The sequence below is a fragment of the Cetorhinus maximus genome, unplaced genomic scaffold (genome assembly GCF_964194155.1).
Source record: "Cetorhinus maximus unplaced genomic scaffold, sCetMax3.hap1.1 HAP1_SCAFFOLD_829, whole genome shotgun sequence".
In the NCBI taxonomy this organism is placed as follows: Eukaryota; Metazoa; Chordata; class Chondrichthyes; order Lamniformes; family Cetorhinidae; genus Cetorhinus; species Cetorhinus maximus.
The window spans coordinates 119,306-142,844 of NW_027596771.1; the positions used below are offsets into that span (position 1 = coordinate 119,306).

The window sequence follows — 23,539 nt, forward strand, 5'->3', positions numbered from 1 at the left end:
CCTTTCCAGGGGATTTTCAATGCTAAAAATAGTTTTCTTACAAACATCTGCTTTCTTTACTTCTCAACATGTACATGTTCCAAAATCCAACTTTCTTTGGAAAAACTCAGCAAGTCTGGCAGCATCGGCGGAGAAGAAATCAGTCAACGTTTCGAGCCCTCATGGCCCTTCAGCAGAACTGAAGCATAGTTTCAACAAGGGAGAAATATAAATTGGTTTAAGGTGGGTGGGGGGGAAGAGACACATTGAGGGTGTGGTGTGAGCAGATAATCAAAAGATGTCAGAGACAAAAGGGTCAAAGAGGTGTTGAAGGTGGTGGTCTTTGTCTGAGAAAAGTGCTAATTAAGAATGCAAGACAGGATATTCAAAGTACAGCTCTAGTGGGGGTGGGGTGGAAAGACTAAAGGTCTTTAGTCATTCTTAATTAGCACTTTTCTCAGACAAAGACCACCACCTTCAACACCTCTTTGACCCTTTTGTCTCTGACATCTTTTGATTATCTGCTCACACTACACCCTCAATGTGTCTCTTCCCCCCCCACCCACCTTAAACCAATTTATATTTCTCCCTTGTTGAAACTATGCTTCAGTTCTGCTGAAGGGCCATGAGGGCTCGAAACGTTGACTGGTTTCTTCTCCGCCGATGCTGCCAGACTTGCTGAGTTTTTCCAGGTAATTCTGTTTTTATTTTGTTTTGGATTTCCAGCATCCGCAGTAGCTTTTAGCTTTTTGTTTTTATCCAACTTTCTTTCTTTCTCTCTCTCTCTCTCTCTCTCTCTCTCACTCACTCACCCGCAGCAGCTACACACAAAAAACACGCACGCTCACCCAACACTCACAGACAGCACTCTCATCTCACAAACACTCTACCTCACTTATACAAAAACAGCTTTCACTTGCAAATACACCTCTCAAACACTCTCTCAGCTGCACCTTTCGCCTCACAACATTTTAAACCAGCTCTCTGCTGCCGCTGCCGCTGCTGCTGCTGACACAGCAACAATCAAAACTCACACCTCAAAGCTCACACACTTTACACAGCTACTCCGAAACCTCTACATCCACATTCACACAATCCTTACATTGCACAAGGAGCCCATTCCGCCCGTCGTGCCTGCACCAGCTCTCCCGGTGAACATTTCACCTCGTGCCTTTCTCCTGCCTTCTCCACGTAACCCGGCACATGCTTTCTTTTCAAATAATCATCTCATTCCCTCTTCAATTGAACCTGCCTCCGCCGCGCTATCAGGTGGTGCATTCCAGACCCTGACCGCTCGCTGCTCCTATCGCTTTTGCTTCTTTTGCCAGTTACTTTAAACCTGTGCCCTCTCCTTCTCGATCCTTGCCCCGGTGCAAACAGTTTCTCCCTATCTACTCTCTCCAGACCCCTCATGATTTTCAATACCTCTATCAAGTCTCCTCTCAGACTTCTTTTCCCCAAGGAATACAGTCCCAACTTCTCCAATCTTACTTCATAACTCAACTTCCTCGCCCCTGGAACCAAACTCGTAAACCTCTTCTGCACTCTCTCCAATGCCTCCACTACCTTCCTAAAATGCAAGTCAAAATGCAATCCCTCAGAGTCGGCATGGCTTTACGAAGAGTAAATCGTGTTTGACTAATTTGCTAGAGTTCTTTGAAGATGTGACAAGCAAAGTGGATAACGGGGATCCTGTAGATGTAGTATGTCTGGACTTCCAGAAGGCATTTGATAAGGTGCCGCACAAAAGATTAATACACAAGATAAGATCACACGCAGCTAAGGGTAATATATTAGCTTGGATAGAGGATTGGCTAACCAACAGAAAGCAGAGAGTCAAGATAAATGGGTCTTTTGTGGATGCCAAGCTGTAACTAGTGGGGTGCCACAGGGTTCGGTCCTCGGGCCCCAACTATTTACTTGGATTCAGGAGTAGAAGGTACTATAGCTAAATTTGCAGATGACACCAAAATAGGTGGGAAAGTAAGTTGCAATGAAGAAATAAGAAATTTACAAATGGATATGGACAGGTTAGGTGAATGGGCCAAAATTTGGCAGATGGAGTTTAACTAAGTTAAATAAGTTTAATAAGTGTGCGGTTATCCATTTTGGTCAGAAGAATAAAAAGGCGACTTATTATTCAAATGGAGAGAAACTTCAGAAATGCTTCAGCACAGAGGGATCTGGGTGTCCTCGCGCACGAATCGCTGAAAGCTAGTATGCAGGTACAGCAGGTAACAAGGAAGGCGAATGGAATCGCTTCTCGGCCTTTTGGCTAAGATCAAGTGTTGCAGGGGCGACACCATGGTCCTACCAAGGCAAGGTCGGGATGGAAGGGCTATAACCAATCGCAATCGAAATCCATACCGTGGGTTACCTATCACCGTCCGAGTCACGGTGAACCACAGCGAAGGAGGATCACCTATGGATCGGGGCTTCTTCACCAGGAGGATCCTGTTGAAGGCGTGCGGCTTCCAAGCTACGGAGATCTTCACCCTGCACGACTCCCGCAAAGGCGGTTATTTTGACGTGACGTTCAAGCGGGTGGCAGACTGCGTCCGGCTCCTGAGGGTGTTCGAGGAGAAGAGAGACCTGCCGGAGATGAAAATCCTGACGGCGGAGCCGCACTTTTCTCTGCCGTTGCAACGGGAACGTGAGGTGATGGTGCATGTGTACAACCCCTTCGTCCCTGTCGCCGACGTGGTCACCTTCCTCACCAGGTACTTCGATAAGGTGGGGAGCGGCACCGAGATTCGAGACGACTTGGGGATCTGGACAGGCAAACGCCTGTTTAAGGTCACGCTAAAGACCGATGGTAAGGGAGCCATTTTCCACCCTCCTTCCAGTTTCGCTATCGGGGGAAACCGTGGCTACCTGGTCTACGCTGGGCAACCCAAGCATTGTCGCTCATGCGGCAAGGCTGGTCATGTGGCGGCCAACTGCAGCGCCTCCCTCTGCAAGATCTGCAAACAGGAAGGGCACCAGACAAAAGACTGCAAACAGGCCAAGTGCTGCAACCTGTGTGGCGAGGCAAGTCACCTCTACAGGACCTGCCCCAAACGCTGCCGTACTTACGCACAGGCAGCCAAAGCCGACCACGGGGAAGCAGAAGAAATGTTCCGTGTCACTCCAACCACCAAGGCCCCCAGGGAGCTCAACGGGACAAAGGAGGACACAGAGAGAGACAAGGTGGAGAAAGAGATTGAGGCAACAGAGAGCCAATCAACAGCACTACCCCCTGAACCTTCCAGTCCTCAGGACAGCGAATCAATGGAGGAGGAGGCAGCAGTGGAAAAGCAGCAGGGGGAGTGGCGGACGGTGAAGAACAAGAAAAGTAAGAGGGAGCGAAGAAGAAGCAAAGGCGTTTCCCAGAGAAGCGGCAAGAGGCGTCTCCCATCCGACACGGATGACAAGGGCAGCAGCTCTTCGGATGAGGAAGTGCCAGAGCGGCACCGACAGAAGAGGCGGCAAAGCTCCAGGGCGTTGGAGGACGAGACACCCGAGCTCCAGAAAATTGGAGACAACAAGGAGACCAGCGCACCCCAACTTGGCCTGCAACCTGAGGAGGCCAGTGCACCACAGCCCCTGGAATCTGGGAGCAGTGAGGCAATCATCGCACCCCAGCTCCAGGAAGCCGGGAACAGCAACCCCCCAGAGGGGGTGAGTTTTGGAGAAGCTTCTCCAGCAAAGGTCATCTCAAAATCCGCTCACTACGTGAACCTCCAGATGCCACCGGAGCAGAACACGGCCAAGGAGATCTACCTCAGCCCATCCAAAGTGAAGGAATTTGAGCTCACTACGGGTATGAAGGAGCAGACTAAAGGTCTGGGACTCTCAGAGACAGTGGGTTTGGTAGGAGAATAAATGCTTTAATATGGGTTTAAAGATTGTATCCATAAATGTGCGTAGCATTAAATCTACTACGCGATGTGTTGCGACCTTGGACTACCTAGCCAAGGTCAAAGCTGACCTGTTGTTTCTGCAGGAGTGTGCGATACCGCACCTCAGCTCCTACAGGCAATGGTCACGATGGTGGTCCCACGGGCCATCGATCTGGTCGGGCGGAAACGACTCTCGTTCCTCCGGCCTGGGTATTCTGCTGCGGGGAGGCAACTTCACCGTCTCCGAGGTCAAGGAGGTGGTGGGCGGGCGACTCCTGGTAGCAGACGTAATGTACAAGAACGCTCCACTCCGGTTAATTAACGTGTACGGCCCGGCACAAGGGGCTGAGCGGCTGGAGGTTTTTCAGCAGCTCCCACTGCTGCTGGCGACCTCCAGGCCGGTCATTCTGGGCGGGGACTTCAACTGCATCATCGATGCGGCTGGACGATCCGGCAGGGCCGGAAGCAGATTGGACGCTACGTCCAGATCCCTGATGGAAACAGTTAAGGATGCCAAGCTGCACGACGTCTTCAGCAACCCTGCAGACGGAGCGCAGCGTAGATACACCTGGTCGCGGCCAGACGGGTCCATTCGTTCCAGGATAGACTTCCTCTTTGTGTCCCGTGCATTCACAGTCAGATCCACCGAGGTCAAGCCGGTGTTCTTCTCTGACCACTGCATCCTACTGGCGGACTGCCACTTGGAGAAGGACCTGAGGGTGGGCAGGGGGGCATGGAAGCTATTCGTGCAACTGCTGACCCCAGAGAACATTGAGGAGCTCAAGAGGGCTTATGAAGGTTGGAGAACCATGAAACCCCTCTTTGAGTCTGACACACTGGTGGGAAGCGATCAAGGGAAACACCAAGAGGTTTTTCATCCTCAAAAGCATCCAGAAAGCTAGAAAGGAAGAGAGGGAAATGTCCCGACTCCAGAAAAACATGCAGAATCTGCTCCGGCTGCAGTCGGTGGGGGTCGATGTCAAGGAAGAACTCCAAGAGGTGAAGAGCCAGCAAGCCTCGCACTTTGCCTCCAAGAACATCTTCCGTTCCAGAGTCCGCTCCGTGGAGCAGGATGAGACGTGCTCACGTTTCTTCTTCCAAAAGGAACAGAGAGAGAGCTCTGTGTTCAGCAGCCTGAATGAAGAAGACAGATCAGTAAAGTCAGCGCAGTCCGACATTTTGAGGATCAGCAAATCCTTTTATGCCGGATTTTATGACGTGAAGCCGACGGACAGCACGGCCTCCCAGTCCTCCTTGTCCTCTATCACGGAGGTCTTAGGCGACAGTACACGGGAGAGGCTGGACAAACCGCGAACTCCTGACGAACTGACTTAGGCCCTTGAGTCCTTCGAGAAGAGTAAATCTCCCCAGAAGCGACGGCTTGCCGGCGGAGTTGTATTGGGCTCTGTGGGACTGGATGGGCCCAGACCTGCTAGGGGTGTACGAGAGTATGCTCCTGGCCGGCAGTATGTCAGAATCCATGAGGAAAGGCATCATCACCCTCATGTACAAGCACAAGGAAGAAAGGGAGGAAATTAGAAATTGGCGACCCATTTCACTGTTGAATGTGGACTATAAGATTCTGTCCAAGGTCATCGCCAATCGGGTCAAATCCGCTCTGGAATTGGTGATACACCCTGACCAGACCTGCACTGTGCCGGGCAGGAAGATCTCTGACAGCCTGGCGCTGCTCAGGGATACGATTGCCTATGTGCAGGACAGGGGTGTGGACACCTGCCTCATCAGCCTGGATTAGGAGAAAGCCTTTGACAGAATATCGCACACCTACATGGTGGATGTGCTCTCAAAATGGGGTTTGGGGAGGGAATTCGCAATTGGATCCAGTTGGATCCTACTCTACACTAACATCAGTAGCGCAGTCTCAATCAATGGGTGGGAATCAGATAGCTTTCCAATTAAATCTGGAGTCAGGCAGGGCTGTCCTCTCTCGCCTGTTCTTTGCTGAGTCCATCAGGAAGGATCCGGGCATTAGAGGAGTTACGATCCCAGGCAGTGGAGGCACTCAGATCAAAGCCTCCCTGTACATGGACGATGTCGCCGTCTTCTGTTCTGATCCGCTGTCGGTGTGCAGACTGATCCACATCTGCGACCAGTTCGAACTGGACTCGGGAGCCAAGGTAAATCGTGGGAAGAGCGAGGCCGTGTTCTTTGGGAACTGGGCTGACCGATCCTTTGTCCCCTTCACCGTCAGTGCTGACGGCCTGAAGGTGCTGGGGATATGGTTCAGAGGGACCGGGGTATGCGTTAGAAACTGGAAGGAGCGAGTGGCTATGGTGAAAAGGAAACTGGGCATGTGGGAGCGACGCTCCCTCTCCATTGCGGGTAAGAACCTGGTCATCAGGTGTGAGGTACTCTCGCTGTTGCTGTACGTGGCGCAGGTCTGGCCCATTCCACACTCCTGCGCGATGGCGATCACTCGAGCCATCTTCCGCTTTATCTGGAGGTCGAAAATGGATCGTGTCTGCAGGGACGCGATGTACAAGCCTCTAGATAAAGGGGGAAAAAACGTGCCCAACATCGCCCTCATACTGATGGCCACCTTTGTGTGTGGCTGCATCAAGCGGTGCGTAGACCCTCAGTACGCAAACACCAAGTGTCACTACGTGCTGAGGTTCTACCTGTCCCCGGTGTTGCGAAGGATGGGTCTGGCCACGCTGCCGCGGAACGCTCCAAGTAGTTGGACCGTGCCGTACCACCTGTCCCTGGTGGAAAAATTGATGCAGAAAAACACCTTTGACCACAAGTCCATCAGGCAGTGGTCAGCACGTAACGTCCTAGAGGCCCTGAGGGATAAGGAGAGGGTGGACCCTGTGGGATGGTTCCCCGAGCAGACTGTCAAAGTCATTTGGCAGAATGCCTCATCGCCAGAACTTTCCAACAAGCACCAAGACGTAGCTTGGCTGGTGGTGAGAAAGGCCCTCCCCGTCAGATCCTTCCTACACGCCAGGAGTCTCACCCCCTCTGCACGATGCCCTCGAGGTGGCTGTGGTGGGGAAGAGACCGTTGTTCACCTCCTTGTGGATTGTGCCTTTGCAAAGAAAGTCTGGAGAGAGATGCAGTGGTTGCTGTCGAGGTTCATCCCGAGCAGTTCTGTGACACAGGACTCTGTGCTCTACGGGCTGTTCCCAGGGACACACACCGAGACAAACATCAACTGCAGCTGGAGGATCATCAACTCGGTGAAAGACGCGCTTTGGTCTGCCCGAAACTTGTTGGTCTTCCAGCACAAAGAGTTGTCCCCGACCGATTGTTGCGGACTGGCACAATCCAAAGTCCAGGACTACGTGCTGAGGGACGCACTAAAGCTTGGGGCAGCTGCCGCAAAGGCGCAATGGGGAAGGGTCGCTGTCTAAGACCTTTCTACCACAGCGCACCGAGAGACTGGGAACTGTTTAGAGCCCCTCGGGCTGTACAGATCAAAATGAAAGGCTGTAAATGACTGTAATATTGTTTGTACTGATGCACCTGGTGATACATTTTGTAAAAGTTTAACCTGGATTGTACCCTTGTAATGTTGTTTTTGAAATGGTTTTGAATGTGATTGAAGATTTTTATGAATAAAGTATATTTTTACAAAAAAAAAAAAAAAAAAAATCTGTTCTTATCAGTTTAATATCTGATACGTCCCTTATCTGGGGACCATATATTAAATTGATTTTTGGAACAGGGAGATGGAATAGGGGCTTGCTCCGTCCACTCCACGCATCGACCCGGTATTGCAGTATCTCTGGGAACGGTGCACCCTCCCCTTTCCAGGGGATTTTCAATGCTAAAAATAGTTTTCTTACAAACATCTGCTTTCTTTACTTCTCAACATGTACATGTTCCAAAATCCAACTTTCTTTCTTTCTCTCTCTCTCTCTCTCTCTCTCTCACTCACTCACTCACCCGCAGCAGCTACACACAAAAAACACGCACTCTCACCCAACACTCGCCGGCAGGGCCGGCAGCAGATTGGACGCTACGTCCAGATCCCTGATGGAAACAGTTAAGGATGCCAAGCTGCACGACGTCTTCAGCAACCCTGCAGACGGAGCGCAGCGTAGATACACCTGGTCGCGGCCAGACGGGTCCATTCGTTCCAGGATAGACTTCCTGTTTGTGTCCCGTGCATTCACAGTCAGATCCACCGAGGTCAAGCCGGTGTTCTTCTCTGACCACTGCCTCCTACTGGCGGACTGCCACTTGGAGGAAGACCTGAGGGTGGGCAGGGGGGCATGGAAGCTAAATGTGCAACTGCTGACCCCAGAGAACATTGAGGAGCTCAAGAGGGATTACAAAGGTTGGAGAACCGTGAAACCCCTCTTTGAGTCCCTGACACACTGGTGGGAAGTGATCAAGGGAAGCATCAAGAGGTTCTTCATCCTCAAAGGCACCCAGAAAGCTAGAAAGGAACAGAGGGAAATGTCCCGACTCCAGGAAAAGATGCAGAATCTGCTCCGGCTGCAGTCGATGGGGGTCGATGTCAAGGAGGAGCTCCAAGAGGTGAAGGGCCAGCAAGCCTCGCACTTTGCCTCGGAGGCCTCCAAGATCATCTTCCGTTCCAGAGTCCGCTCCGTGGAGCAGGATGAGACGTGCTCACGTTTCTTCTTCCAAAAGGTACACAGAGAGCGCTCTGTGATCAGCAGCCTGAAGGAAGAAGACGGCTCAGTAAAGTCATCACGGTCCGACATTCTGAGGATCAGCAAATCCTTTTATGCCGGACTGTATGACGTGAAGCCCACGGACAGCACGGCCTCCCAGTCCTTCCTGTCCTCTATCACGGAGGTCTTAGACCACAGTACGCGGGAGAGCCTGGACAAACCGCTAACTCCTGAGGAACTGACTAAGGCCCTCGAGTCCTTCGAGAAGAGTAAAACCCCCGGAAGCGACGGCTTGCCGGCGGAGTTGTATTCGGCTCTGTGGGACTTGATCGGCCCAGACCTGCTACGAGTGTACGAGAGTATGCTCCTGACCGGTAGTATGTCAGAATCCATGAGGAAAGGCATCATCACCCTCATCTACAAGCACAAGGGGGAAAGGGAGGAAATTAGAAATTGGCGACCCATTTCACTGTTGAATGTGGACTATAAGATTCTGTCCAAGGTCATCGCCAACCGGGTCAAATCCGCTCTGGAATTGGTGATTCACCCTGACCAGACCTGCTCTGTGCCAGGCAGGAAGATCTCTGACAGCCTGGCGCTGCTCAGGGATACGATTGCCTATGTACAGGACAGGGGTGTGGATACCTGCCTCATCAGCTTGGATCAGGAGAAGGCCTTTGACAGAATATCGCACACCTACATGGGGGATGTGCTCTCCAAAATGGGCTTTGGGGAGGGAATTCGAAATTGGATCCAACTGCTCTACACTAACATCAGTAGCGCGGTCTCAATCAATGGGTGGGAAACGGATAGCTTTCCGATTAAATCTGGAGTCAGGCAGGGCTGTCCTCTCTCGCCTGTCCTTTTCGTGTGTTGCATAGAACCCTTTGCCGAGTCCATCAGGAAGGATCCGGGCATAAGAGGAGTGACGATCCCAGGCAGTGGAGGCACTCAGGTAAAAGCCTCCCTGTACATGGACGACGTCGCCGTCTTCTGCTCGGATCCGCTGTCGGTGCGCAGACTGATGCACATCTGCGACCAGTTCGAACTGGCCTCGGGAGCCAAGGTAAATCGTGGGAAGAGCGAGGCCATGTTCTTTGGGAACTGGGCTGACCGATCCTTTGTCCCCTTCACTGTCAGGGCTGACGGCCTGAAGGTGCTGGGGATATGGTTCGGAGGGACCGGGGCATGCGTTAGAAACTGGAAGGAGCGAGTGGCTATGGTGAAGAGGAAACTGGGCATGTGGGAGCGACGCTCCCTCTCCATTGCGGGTAAGAACCTGGTCATCAGGTGTGAGGTACTCTCGCTGTTGCTGTACGTGGCGCAGGTCTGGCCCATTCCAGACTCCTGCGCGACGGCGATCACTCGAGCCATCTTCCGCTTTATCTGGAGGTCGAAAATGGATCGTGTCCGCAGGGACGCGATCTACAAGCCTCTAGATAAAGGGGGAAAAAACGTGCCCAACATCGCCCTCATACTGATGGCCACCTTTGTGTGCGGCTGCATCAAGCGGTGCGTAGACCCTCAGTACGCAAACACCAAGTGTCACTACGTGCTGAGGTTCTACCTGTCCCCGGTGTTGCGAAGGATGGGTCTGGCCACGCTGCCGCGGAACGCTCCAAGTAGTTGGACCGTGCCGTACCACCTGTCCCTGGTGGAAAAATTGATGCAGAAAAACACCTTTGACCACAAGTCCATCAGGCAGTGGTCAGCACGTAACGTCCTAGAGGCCCTGAGGGATAAGGAGAGGGTGGACCCTGTGGGATGGTTCCCCGAGCAGACTGTCAAAGTCATTTGGCAGAATGCCTCATCGCCAGAACTTTCCAACAAGCACCAAGACGTAGCTTGGCTGGTGGTGAGAAAGGCCCTCCCCGTCAGATCCTTCCTACACGCCAGGAAGCTCACCCCCTCTGCACGTTGCCCTCGAGGTGGCTGTGGTGGGGAAGAGACCGTTGTCCACCTCCTTGTGGATTGTGCCTTTGCAAAGAAAGTCTGGAGAGAGATGCAGTGGTTGCTGTCGAGGTTCATCCCGAGCAGTTCTGTGACACAGGACTCTGTGCTCTACGGGCTGTTCCCAGGGACACACACCGAGACAAACATCGACTGCAGCTGGAGGATCATCAACTCGGTGAAAGAGGCGCTTTGGTCTGCCCGAAACTTGTTGGTCTTCCAGCACAAAGAGTTGTCCCCGACCGATTGTTGCGGACTGGCACAATCCAAAGTCCAGGACTACGTGCTGAGGGACGCACTAAAGCTTGGGGCAGCTGCCGCAAAGGCGCAATGGGGAAGGGTCGCTGTCTAAGACCTTTCTACCACAGCGCACCGAGAGACTGGGAACTGTTTAGAGCCCCTCGGGCTGTACAGATCAAAATGAAAGGCTGTAAATGATTGTAATATTGTTTGTACTAATGCACCTGGTGATACATTTTGTAAAAGTTTAACCCTGGATTGTACCCTTGTAAGGTTGTTTTTGAAATGGTTTGGAATGTGATTGAAGATATTTTATGAATAAAGTATATTTTTACAAAAAAAAAAAAAAAAAAAAATCTGTTCTTATCAGTTTAATATCTGATACGTCCCTTATCTGGGGACCATATATTAAATTGATTTTTGGAGCAGGGAGATGGAATAGGGGCTTGCTCCGTCCACTCCACACATCGACCCGGTATTGCAGTATCTCTGGGAACGGTGCACCCTCCCCTTTCCAGGGGATTTTCAATGCTAAAAATAGTTTTCTTACAAACATCTGCTTTCTTTACTTCTCAACATGTACATGTTCCAAAATCCAACTTTCTTTCTTTCTCTCTCTCTCTCTCTCTCTCTCTCTCACTCACTCACTCACCCGCAGCAGCTACACACAAAAAACACGCACTCTCACCCAACACTCGCTGGCAGGGCCGGCAGCAGATTGGACGCTACGTCCAGATCCCTGATGGAAACAGTTAAGGATGCCAAGCTGCACGACGTCTTCAGCAACCCTGCAGACGGAGCGCAGCGTAGATACACCTGGTCGCGGCCAGACGGGTCCATTCGTTCCAGGATAGACTTCCTGTTTGTGTCCCGTGCATTCACAGTCAGATCCACCGAGGTCAAGCCGGTGTTCTTCTCTGACCACTGCCTCCTACTGGCGGACTGCCACTTGGAGAAGGACCTGAGGGTGGGCAGGGGGGCATGGAAGCTAAATGTGCAACTGCTGACCCCAGAGAACATTGAGGAGCTCAAGAGGGATTACAAAGGTTGGAGAACCGTGAAACCCCTCTTTGAGTCCCTGACACACTGGTGGGAAGCGATCAAGGGAAACATCAAGAGGTTTTTCATCCTCAAAGGCACCCAGAAAGCTAGAAAGGAACCGAGGGAAATGTCCCGACTCCAGAAAAAGATGCAGAATCTGCTCCGGCTGCAGTCGATGGGGGTCGATGTCAAGGAGGAGCTCCAAGAGGTGAAGGGCCAGCAAGCCTCGCACTTTGCCTCGGAGGCCTCCAAGATCATCTTCCGTTCCAGAGTCCGCTCCATGGAGCAGGATGAGACGTGCTCACGTTTCTTCTTCCAAAAGGTACACAGAGAGCGCTCTGTGATCAGCAGCCTGAAGGAAGAAGACGGCTCAGTAAAGTCATCACGGTCCGACATTCTGAGGATCAGCAAATCCTTTTATGCCGGATTGTATGACGTGAAGCCCACGGACAGCACGGCCTCCCAGTCCTTCCTGTCCTCTATCACGGAGGTCTTAGACCACAGTACGCGGGAGAGCCTGGACAAACCGCTAACTCCTGATGAACTGACTAAGGCCCTCGAGTCCTTGGAGAAGAGTAAAACCCCCGGAAGCGACGGCTTGCCGACGGAGTTGTATTCGGCTCTGTGGGACTTGATCGGGCCAGACCTGCTAGGAGTGTACGAGAGTATGCTCCTGGCCGGTAGTATGTCAGAATCCATGAGGAAAGGCATCATCACCCTCATCTACAAGCACAAGGGGGAAAGGGAGGAAATTAGAAATTGGCGACCCATTTCACTGTTGAATGTGGACTATAAGATTCTGTCCAAGGTCATCACCAACCGGGTCAAATCCGCTCTGGAATTGGTGATTCACCCTGACCAGACCTGCTCTGTGCCAGGCAGGAAGATCTCTGACAGCCTGGCGCTGCTCAGGGATACGATTGCCTATGTACAGGACAGGGGGGTGGATACCTGCCTCATCAGCTTGGATCAGGAGAAGGCCTTTGACAGAATATCGCACACCTACATGGTAGATGTGCGCTCCAAAATGGGGTTTGGGGAGGGAATTCGAAATTGGATCCAACTGCTCTACACTAACATCAGTAGCGCAGTCTCAATCAACGGGTGGGAAACAGATAGCTTTCCGATTAAATCTGGAGTCAGGCAGGGCTGTCCTCTCTCGCCTGTTCTTTTCGTGTGTTGCATAGAACCCTTTGCCGAGTCCATCAGGAAGGATCCGGGCATAAGAGGAGTGACGATCCCAGGCAGTGGAGGCATTCAGGTAAAAGCCTCCCTGTACATGGACGACGTCGCCGTCTTCTGGTCGGATCCGCTGTCGGTGCGCAGACTGATCCACATCTGCGACAAGATAGGATATAAAGCAGTGTAAAGTAAGTTAATAACAAATTGAGAAAGTAAATATGGAACACAAAATATTTTAAAACGAGGGCACAGGTTAAAAACATGATCCTAATTTCTGTTGAACTGAATGAGGCGAGTCATTACAGTGCGTGACCGATTTGTTTAAGTGTGCGGGCCCATTAAATTTTTTGCACAGCCGCGCAAATTTAAAGGGGCTTATGTGGCGGTGTGTCTGTGAGGAAACGTTGACTGTGACCTCTCCTCATATCTTGTATCCCACTGTGAAACCATCTTCAGCTCCCAAATTGCACTCAGACAATGTGCTATATTTGCATATTGTGCAGGAGTCGGGGGAGGGGTCATGGGGCTGCCCCTTGTCTCTGTACTTGAAAACTGTCTCTAATGGCAGCCAGGCAGCAACTGTTGTGCTTACTCAAAGCCAACCTGAAGAAAAGGCAAGACATGTTGGGTGCTGAGAGGGAGAAGCATTGCCACTTTAGGTTCTACTTGGATTTTACTGAGGTAAAAGGTGATTGAAAAAGTCAAGCATTTCTCCCCTAGCAGTTACCACTGAGGACAAATAATAGCGAGCGCTGATCTGTCACTGAGCGCTGAGGCCGGCCAAGGGGAGGCATCTGAAAGCTGCAGAGAAAGCAAGAAGCCAGGATGGACGACTGAGAATACAGAAAAATACTGGCTGAGGTAGACAGCAAAAACTGTGACACAAGCTCAGGTAAGCGTGGTGTTTTGCAGTTCAAGTGCATCACTTTGTGACAGTATAGATATTTTTCACTTTCCTAGGATAAGGCTGTTCCCTTTCTAGAAGTTAGAAGCAGCCGTGCAGATGTATTTTCTGCGCTCCTTTGCTTGCCTGCTGAATAGGACTGATTGGAGGTGAAAAGGTGATTAAAAGAGAGCCGACATCATTGCAGGCTGGCAGATACTGTGCTGTGCTGTGCACGCAGGTGGTTTTGTTGTTTGGCTTGTATGTGACTTCTGGTTGAAGCTGAAAGATTTCTAAAATTTTGAAGGAAATAATCTTTGAGAAGGGGAGAAACATTTTCAACATTTTAACAGGATCTAAGGCTGTTCACTGTGTCGTACCTGTACTTATCCTTGCTGCCACCTGTCTTCTCACTGCTGATCATCATCTTGTGTTATTATAATGATATAATGCATTGGACCTATTTACTGTGACTTCATAACATGACACATTTCCCTTCTGGTGATGTCATGCTGACATCCCGTAAAGGAAATAGACCAACAGTCAGCCCAAAAGAAGGCCCAATGCCAAGCAAAGGAAGCCCATAACGAGGATGCTAGACAGCTCGTACAAAAGAAAGCAGGGCATCAGGAAACAACTCAACAGCAGCTGACGTAGTACTCTCCAGGTTCAGTGCAGGAGAAGTACTGGAATCAGTAAAAACTAATGCCCCTACATGTACGAACATACAACTTAGGAGCAGGAGTAGGCCACTGGGCCCCAAGAGCCTGCTCCACTATTCAGAAGATCATGGCTGATCTGATTGCAACCTCAACCCCACATTCCTGCCTACCACCGATAACCTTCCACCCCGCCTTGTTAATCTATCCAGCTCTGTCTTGAAAATATTCAAAGACCCTGTTTCCACCACCTTTTGAGGAAGAGAGTTCCAAAGACTCACTACGCTCTGAGAGAAACGCTCCTGACTTTGCCTTCCCTGTAGATGTGGAAGGAGTTTAGCTGCATGCCAGGTCAGCCGGCAAGCTCCACAGACTGATCGGCGCAGGCTTGGAGGGCCGAAATACATGTTCCTGTGCTGTACGTTTTTTTTGTTCTTTGTTCTTTGACTGCCCAAACTGAAAGCAAAGACAAAAATACAGCAGGCCTCGATCGAAGAACTCCTCTGCGCTGTGAGCTAGTTGCTCACACGGAAACTCAGCTACAAAGACTCGTGGATTGTCTCTCATGCCTGTCACGTGTTCTCCCTTGTGACTGACCGTTTCTCGAAATTTCCCATTACCTGCCAGTTACACGACACATCTAGCGCAACCATTGCAGGAAGGAACATTGCAGACATTTCAAAATGGTCATAACAGACAGTCAGACAGTGCAATGGTATTTAAGTTGCCTACATAGATCATGTTTCACTCTGAGGTGCTTCAAGGCAAAAGTGATACATGTAGTATTCACTGGAAACATTCACCGTGTGTCTTACAGCCCGAGGAGCCTATGCAAATCCCAGCCCCTTGGTGCACAATGGCTGAAAGGTCGTAGACAGCCACCTTTCCCCATTGCGCCTCTGCCCCAAACTTTAGTGCGTCCCTCAGCACGTAGTCCTGGACCTTGGAATGTGCCAACTCTTTGCAATGGAAGACCAAGAAGTTTCAGGCAGCCAAAGAGCGTCTTTCACCGAGTTGATCCTCCGGCTGCAGTTGATGCTTGTCTCGGCGTGTGTCCCTGGGAACAGCCCGTAGAGCACAGTGTCCGGACCTGTGTCACGGAACTGCTCGGGATGAACCTCGACAAGAACCACGGCCACTCTCTTCAGACCTTTTCTGCAAAGGCAGATTCCACAAGGAGGTGGGCAACGGTCTCTTCCCCACCACAGCCACCTCGAGGGCAACGTGCAGAGGGGGTGAGGCTCCTGGCGTGTAGGAAGGACCTGACGGCAAGGTCCTTTCTCACCACCAGCCAAGCTACGTCTTTGTGCTTGTTGGAAGGTTCTGGTGATGAGGCGTTCTGCCAAATGACCCTGACAGTCTGTTCGGCGAACCATCCGACGGGATCCACCATCTCCTTTTCCCGCAGGGCCTCTAGGGTGATACGTGCTAACCACTGCCTGATGGACTTGCGGTTCCTCTGCATAATTTTTCCACACGGGACAGGTGATATGGCACTTGGAGCTTTCCGTGGCAGCGTGACCAGACCCATCCTTCGCAACACCAGGGACAGGTAGAACCTCAGCACGTAGTGACGCTTGGTGTTTGGGTCTACACACAGCTTGATACAGCCATACACAAAGGTGGCCATCAGGATGAGGGTGATGTTGGGCATGTTTTCTCCCCCTTCATCCAGAGGTTTTTTACATCATGTCCCTGCAAACATGGTCCACTTTTGACCTCCAGACAAAGCGGAAGTTGGCTCGCGTGATCGCCACAGCGCAGGAGTGAGGAATGGGCCAGACCTGCGCCATGTACAACACTGAGAGTGCCTCACGCCTGATGAGCAGGTTCTTACCCGCAATGGAGAGGGAGCTTTGCTCCCACAAGCCCAGTTCTTTTCTCACCATGGCTACTCGCTCCTTCCAGTTTCTAACGCATTCCCTGGTCCCTCCGAACCATATCCCCAGCAGCTTCAGGCAGTCTGACCTGCTGGTGAAAGGGACAAAGCTTAGTTCAGTTCCCAAAGGGCACGGCCTCGCTCTTGCCACGGTTTACCCTTGGCACCCGAGGCCGGTTCGAAGTGGTCGCAGGTGTTGATCGGTCTGCGCACCGATGTGTGAAAAGTGGGGAGTTGACCGTACTACCGCATCACCACACTGCCCCAGGTCCAATAGCATGGCGGAATGTATATACTGTAAAGTGCTTACTTATGAAATGTCAGCAAAGTAAACAAGGCTTGTGACGGCCTGTCACAATGCTACACCTTAGAGCGACAGCGCTCAGTGCAACCACTCCTTCACCAGCAGAATTACAGTGCGAACAACCCTTCCCAGTCATCATTGGACAAAAGGTATGACTACAACACCCAACCGATGGAACATGAAATCCGGCAGAAATCAGCAGCATCTGTCCAGAACCATGATCAGATCAAGTACGAGCACCCATTGTGAAGAAACCGATGGCGAATCAGGGAAGTACCAGAACAAGAAACACCAAGTAACCCCATCGCAAGCAGAACGCGATCTAAGACACGATCCCAGCGCAAGACTCCTACAGACAACCAGAATTGTGAGAACGTACGGCAATCTCAAACCAACTTCACAGTATCAACGAACCACCATTCCGTCCCAGGGACTCATAAGGTGATCACTTTGTACAATTGTAGGTTCAAACACAGAAGAGCAATTTGTTGTAATGTAAATAGTTCTTATTATTTAAGGGTACAGCTTGGAGTTGTTGTGGTATACCTTTAAAGAGCGTATCTAAAATTGCTGTGCATCGCCAGGCAGGGTGTGACGTGTATATACTCATGTATAATTCTCGGGCCGATGATAGGAGCTGTCCTAGAGACCTAGATATTGTTGTATATATTTCATCTCTTCAAATCAAAGAATTGAGTTAGCGATCCTCTTTGTGTCGTCGGTGTGTTTGCGTAAGGTGGAAAACACAACATGGAGGACCCCCATTTAAAGTGAATGGCAAAAGAACTAAGGCGACATGAGGAGAAACCTTCTTGCGCAGCGAGTGGTTAGAATCTGCAATGCACTGCCTGAGAGTGTGCTGGGGGCACTTTCAAGAGTGGCTTTCAAAAGAGAATCGGATAATTATCTGAAGAGAAAATATTTGCAGGGCTATGGGGAAAAGGCAGGTGAGTGGCACTAGGGGAGTTGCTCTTGCAAAGAGCTAGCACAGACACGACAGGCCGAATGGCCTCCTTTTCTGCTCTAACCAATCTAGGACTCTATGTGTGCAGCTCTGCACACTTGCTTGCTGCATTGTCACTCACGCCCTGCAAGACACGCAACTGCTTTCAAAAGCTTCTTCCACAGCAGCCTCTGACACTGACGTCCATGTGGATAGGCACAACCCTCTCCCATCTGATTGGTGGAATACTGCCGATCTACATAACTCTGATGCAGTCTCACTGAAAGAGAGAGAACAAAGGCAACTTTTCCAATTAGAAATCCCGGGACAAATATGCCAACAGTGAAACCGTCAGTGCTTAGATATATATATACATAAGTCTTTGAACGCTGTCAGTCTGCTTTAAAGGAGGGAAGGCAGATGGCACTCGGGGAAGTCAAGGGCGGCGCCGGCATCGCTTCTCGGCCTTTTGGCTAAGATCAAGTGTAGTATCTGTTCTTATCAGTTTAATATCTGATACGTCCCTTATCTGGGGACCATATATTAAATTGATTTTTGGAGCAGGGAGATGGAATAGGGGCTTGCTCCGTCCACTCCACGCATCGACCCGGTATTGCAGTATCTCTGGGAACGGTGCACCCTCCCCTTTCCAGGGGATTTTCAATGCTAAAAATAGTTTTCTTACAAACATCTGCTTTCTTTACTTCTCAACATGTACATGTTCCAAAATCCAACTTTCTTTGGAAAAACTCAGCAAGTCTGGCAGCATCGGCGGAGAAGAAATCAGTCAACGTTTCGAGCCCTCATGGCCCTTCAGCAGAACTGAAGCATAGTTTCAACAAGGGAGAAATATAAATTGGTTTAAGGTGGGTGGGGGGGAAGAGACACATTGAGGGTGTGGTGTGAGCAGATAATCAAAAGATGTCAGAGACAAAAGGGTCAAAGAGGTGTTGAAGGTGGTGGTCTTTGTCTGAGAAAAGTGCTAATTAAGAATGCAAGACAGGATATTCAAAGTACAGCTCTAGTGGGGGTGGGGTGGAAAGACTAAAGGTCTTTAGTCATTCTTAATTAGCACTTTTCTCAGACAAAGACCACCACCTTCAACACCTCTTTGACCCTTTTGTCTCTGACATCTTTTGATTATCTGCTCACACTACACCCTCAATGTGTCTCTTCCCCCCCCACCCACCTTAAACCAATTTATATTTCTCCCTTGTTGAAACTATGCTTCAGTTCTGCTGAAGGGCCATGAGGGCTCGAAACGTTGACTGGTTTCTTCTCCGCCGATGCTGCCAGACTTGCTGAGTTTTTCCAGGTAATTCTGTTTTTATTTTGTTTTGGATTTCCAGCATCCGCAGTAGCTTTTAGCTTTTTGTTTTTATCCAACTTTCTTTCTTTCTCTCTCTCTCTCTCTCTCTCTCTCTCACTCACTCACCCGCAGCAGCTACACACAAAAAACACGCACGCTCACCCAACACTCACAGACAGCACTCTCATCTCACAAACACTCTACCTCACTTATACAAAAACAGCTTTCACTTGCAAATACACCTCTCAAACACTCTCTCAGCTGCACCTTTCGCCTCACAACATTTTAAACCAGCTCTCTGCTGCCGCTGCCGCTGCTGCTGCTGACACAGCAACAATCAAAACTCACACCTCAAAGCTCACACACTTTACACAGCTACTCCGAAACCTCTACATCCACATTCACACAATCCTTACATTGCACAAGGAGCCCATTCCGCCCGTCGTGCCTGCACCAGCTCTCCCGGTGAACATTTCACCTCGTGCCTTTCTCCTGCCTTCTCCACGTAACCCGGCACATGCTTTCTTTTCAAATAATCATCTCATTCCCTCTTCAATTGAACCTGCCTCCGCCGCGCTATCAGGTGGTGCATTCCAGACCCTGACCGCTCGCTGCTCCTATCGCTTTTGCTTCTTTTGCCAGTTACTTTAAACCTGTGCCCTCTCCTTCTCGATCCTTGCCCCGGTGCAAACAGTTTCTCCCTATCTACTCTCTCCAGACCCCTCATGATTTTCAATACCTCTATCAAGTCTCCTCTCAGACTTCTTTTCCCCAAGGAATACAGTCCCAACTTCTCCAATCTTACTTCATAACTCAACTTCCTCGCCCCTGGAACCAAACTCGTAAACCTCTTCTGCACTCTCTCCAATGCCTCCACTACCTTCCTAAAATGCAAGTCAAAATGCAATCCCTCAGAGTCGGCATGGCTTTACGAAGAGTAAATCGTGTTTGACTAATTTGCTAGAGTTCTTTGAAGATGTGACAAGCAAAGTGGATAACGGGGATCCTGTAGATGTAGTATGTCTGGACTTCCAGAAGGCATTTGATAAGGTGCCGCACAAAAGATTAATACACAAGATAAGATCACACGCAGCTAAGGGTAATATATTAGCTTGGATAGAGGATTGGCTAACCAACAGAAAGCAGAGAGTCAAGATAAATGGGTCTTTTGTGGATGCCAAGCTGTAACTAGTGGGGTGCCACAGGGTTCGGTCCTCGGGCCCCAACTATTTACTTGGATTCAGGAGTAGAAGGTACTATAGCTAAATTTGCAGATGACACCAAAATAGGTGGGAAAGTAAGTTGCAATGAAGAAATAAGAAATTTACAAATGGATATGGACAGGTTAGGTGAATGGGCCAAAATTTGGCAGATGGAGTTTAACTAAGTTAAATAAGTTTAATAAGTGTGCGGTTATCCATTTTGGTCAGAAGAATAAAAAGGCGACTTATTATTCAAATGGAGAGAAACTTCAGAAATGCTTCAGCACAGAGGGATCTGGGTGTCCTCGCGCACGAATCGCTGAAAGCTAGTATGCAGGTACAGCAGGTAACAAGGAAGGCGAATGGAATCGCTTCTCGGCCTTTTGGCTAAGATCAAGTGTTGCAGGGGCGACACCATGGTCCTACCAAGGCAAGGTCGGGATGGAAGGGCTATAACCAATCGCAATCGAAATCCATACCGTGGGTTACCTATCACCGTCCGAGTCACGGTGAACCACAGCGAAGGAGGATCACCTATGGATCGGGGCTTCTTCACCAGGAGGATCCTGTTGAAGGCGTGCGGCTTCCAAGCTACGGAGATCTTCACCCTGCACGACTCCCGCAAAGGCGGTTATTTTGACGTGACGTTCAAGCGGGTGGCAGACTGCGTCCGGCTCCTGAGGGTGTTCGAGGAGAAGAGAGACCTGCCGGAGATGAAAATCCTGACGGCGGAGCCGCACTTTTCTCTGCCGTTGCAACGGGAACGTGAGGTGATGGTGCATGTGTACAACCCCTTCGTCCCTGTCGCCGACGTGGTCACCTTCCTCACCAGGTACTTCGATAAGGTGGGGAGCGGCACCGAGATTCGAGACGACTTGGGGATCTGGACAGGCAAACGCCTGTTTAAGGTCACGCTAAAGACCGATGGTAAGGGAGCCATTTTCCACCCTCCTTCCAGTTTCGCTATCGGGGGAAACCGTGGCTACCTGGTCTACGCTGGGCAACCCAAGCATTGTCGCTCATGCGGCAAGGCTGGTCATGTGGCGGCCAACTGCAGCGCCTCCCTCTGCAAGATCTGCAAACAGGAAGGGCACCAGACAAAAGACTGCAAACAGGCCAAGTGCTGCAACCTGTGTGGCGAGGCAAGTCACCTCTACAGGACCTGCCCCAAACGCTGCCGTACTTACGCACAGGCAGCCAAAGCCGACCACGGGGAAGCAGAAGAAATGTTCCGTGTCACTCCAACCACCAAGGCCCCCAGGGAGCTCAACGGGACAAAGGAGGACACAGAGAGAGACAAGGTGGAGAAAGAGATTGAGGCAACAGAGAGCCAATCAACAGCACTACCCCCTGAACCTTCCAGTCCTCAGGACAGCGAATCAATGGAGGAGGAGGCAGCAGTGGAAAAGCAGCAGGGGGAGTGGCGGACGGTGAAGAACAAGAAAAGTAAGAGGGAGCGAAGAAGAAGCAAAGGCGTTTCCCAGAGAAGCGGCAAGAGGCGTCTCCCATCCGACACGGATGACAAGGGCAGCAGCTCTTCGGATGAGGAAGTGCCAGAGCGGCACCGACAGAAGAGGCGGCAAAGCTCCAGGGCGTTGGAGGACGAGACACCCGAGCTCCAGAAAATTGGAGACAACAAGGAGACCAGCGCACCCCAACTTGGCCTGCAACCTGAGGAGGCCAGTGCACCACAGCCCCTGGAATCTGGGAGCAGTGAGGCAATCATCGCACCCCAGCTCCAGGAAGCCGGGAACAGCAACCCCCCAGAGGGGGTGAGTTTTGGAGAAGCTTCTCCAGCAAAGGTCATCTCAAAATCCGCTCACTACGTGAACCTCCAGATGCCACCGGAGCAGAACACGGCCAAGGAGATCTACCTCAGCCCATCCAAAGTGAAGGAATTTGAGCTCACTACGGGTATGAAGGAGCAGACTAAAGGTCTGGGACTCTCAGAGACAGTGGGTTTGGTAGGAGAATAAATGCTTTAATATGGGTTTAAAGATTGTATCCATAAATGTGCGTAGCATTAAATCTACTACGCGATGTGTTGCGACCTTGGACTACCTAGCCAAGGTCAAAGCTGACCTGTTGTTTCTGCAGGAGTGTGCGATACCGCACCTCAGCTCCTACAGGCAATGGTCACGATGGTGGTCCCACGGGCCATCGATCTGGTCGGGCGGAAACGACTCTCGTTCCTCCGGCCTGGGTATTCTGCTGCGGGGAGGCAACTTCACCGTCTCCGAGGTCAAGGAGGTGGTGGGCGGGCGACTCCTGGTAGCAGACGTAATGTACAAGAACGCTCCACTCCGGTTAATTAACGTGTACGGCCCGGCACAAGGGGCTGAGCGGCTGGAGGTTTTTCAGCAGCTCCCACTGCTGCTGGCGACCTCCAGGCCGGTCATTCTGGGCGGGGACTTCAACTGCATCATCGATGCGGCTGGACGATCCGGCAGGGCCGGAAGCAGATTGGACGCTACGTCCAGATCCCTGATGGAAACAGTTAAGGATGCCAAGCTGCACGACGTCTTCAGCAACCCTGCAGACGGAGCGCAGCGTAGATACACCTGGTCGCGGCCAGACGGGTCCATTCGTTCCAGGATAGACTTCCTCTTTGTGTCCCGTGCATTCACAGTCAGATCCACCGAGGTCAAGCCGGTGTTCTTCTCTGACCACTGCCTCCTACTGGCGGACTGCCACTTGGAGGAAGACCTGAGGGTGGGCAGGGGGGCATGGAAGCTAAATGTGCAACTGCTGACCCCAGAGAACATTGAGGAGCTCAAGAGGGATTACAAAGGTTGGAGAACCGTGAAACCCCTCTTTGAGTCCCTGACACACTGGTGGGAAGTGATCAAGGGAAGCATCAAGAGGTTTTTCATCCTCAAAGGCACCCAGAAAGCTAGAAAGGAACAGAGGGAAATGTCCCGACTCCAGGAAAAGATGCAGAATCTGCTCCGGCTGCGGTCGATGGGGGTCGATGTCAAGGAGGAGCTCCAAGAGGTGAAGGGCCAGCAAGCCTCGCACTTTGCCTCGGAGGCCTCCAAGATCATCTTCCGTTCCAGAGTCCGCTCCGTGGAGCAGGATGAGACGTGCTCACGTTTCTTCTTCCAAAAGGTACACAGAGAGCGCTCTGTGATCAGCAGCCTGAAGGAAGAAGACGGCTCAGTAAAGTCATCACGGTCCGACATTCTGAGGATCAGCAAATCCTTTTATGCCGGACTGTATGACGTGAAGCCCACGGACAGCACGGCCTCCCAGTCCTTCCTGTCCTCTATCACGGAGGTCCTAGACCACAGTACGCGGGAGAGCCTAGACAAACCGCTAACTCCTGACGAACTGACTAAGGCCCTCGAGTCCTTCGAGAAGAGTAAAACCCCCGGAAGCGACGGCCTGCCGGCGGAGTTGTATTCGGCTCTGTGGGACTTGATCGGCCCAGACCTGCTAGAAGTGTACGAGAGTATGCTCCTGGCCGGCAGCATGTCAGAATCC

The 23,539-nt window shown here is 51.1% G+C and overlaps 3 non-coding genes across 3 annotated transcripts; all 3 read left to right on the forward strand.

Moving 5' to 3' along the window:
* Window positions 1–7,445: 7,445 nt before the first annotated feature.
* LOC144674838 (U2 spliceosomal RNA) lies at window positions 7,446–7,628 on the forward strand. The gene has a single exon (XR_013574644.1). It is a non-coding gene; the product is annotated as a U2 spliceosomal RNA (small nuclear RNA).
* A 3,351-nt stretch (window positions 7,629–10,979) lies between these two features.
* On the forward strand, window positions 10,980–11,163 carry LOC144674849 (U2 spliceosomal RNA). The gene has a single exon (XR_013574652.1). It is a non-coding gene; the product is annotated as a U2 spliceosomal RNA (small nuclear RNA).
* Window positions 11,164–17,998: 6,835 nt separating this feature from the next.
* Window positions 17,999–18,189, forward strand: LOC144674851 (U2 spliceosomal RNA). Its single transcript, XR_013574653.1, has one exon. It is a non-coding gene; the product is annotated as a U2 spliceosomal RNA (small nuclear RNA).
* The last annotated feature ends 5,350 nt before the right edge of the window (window positions 18,190–23,539 follow it).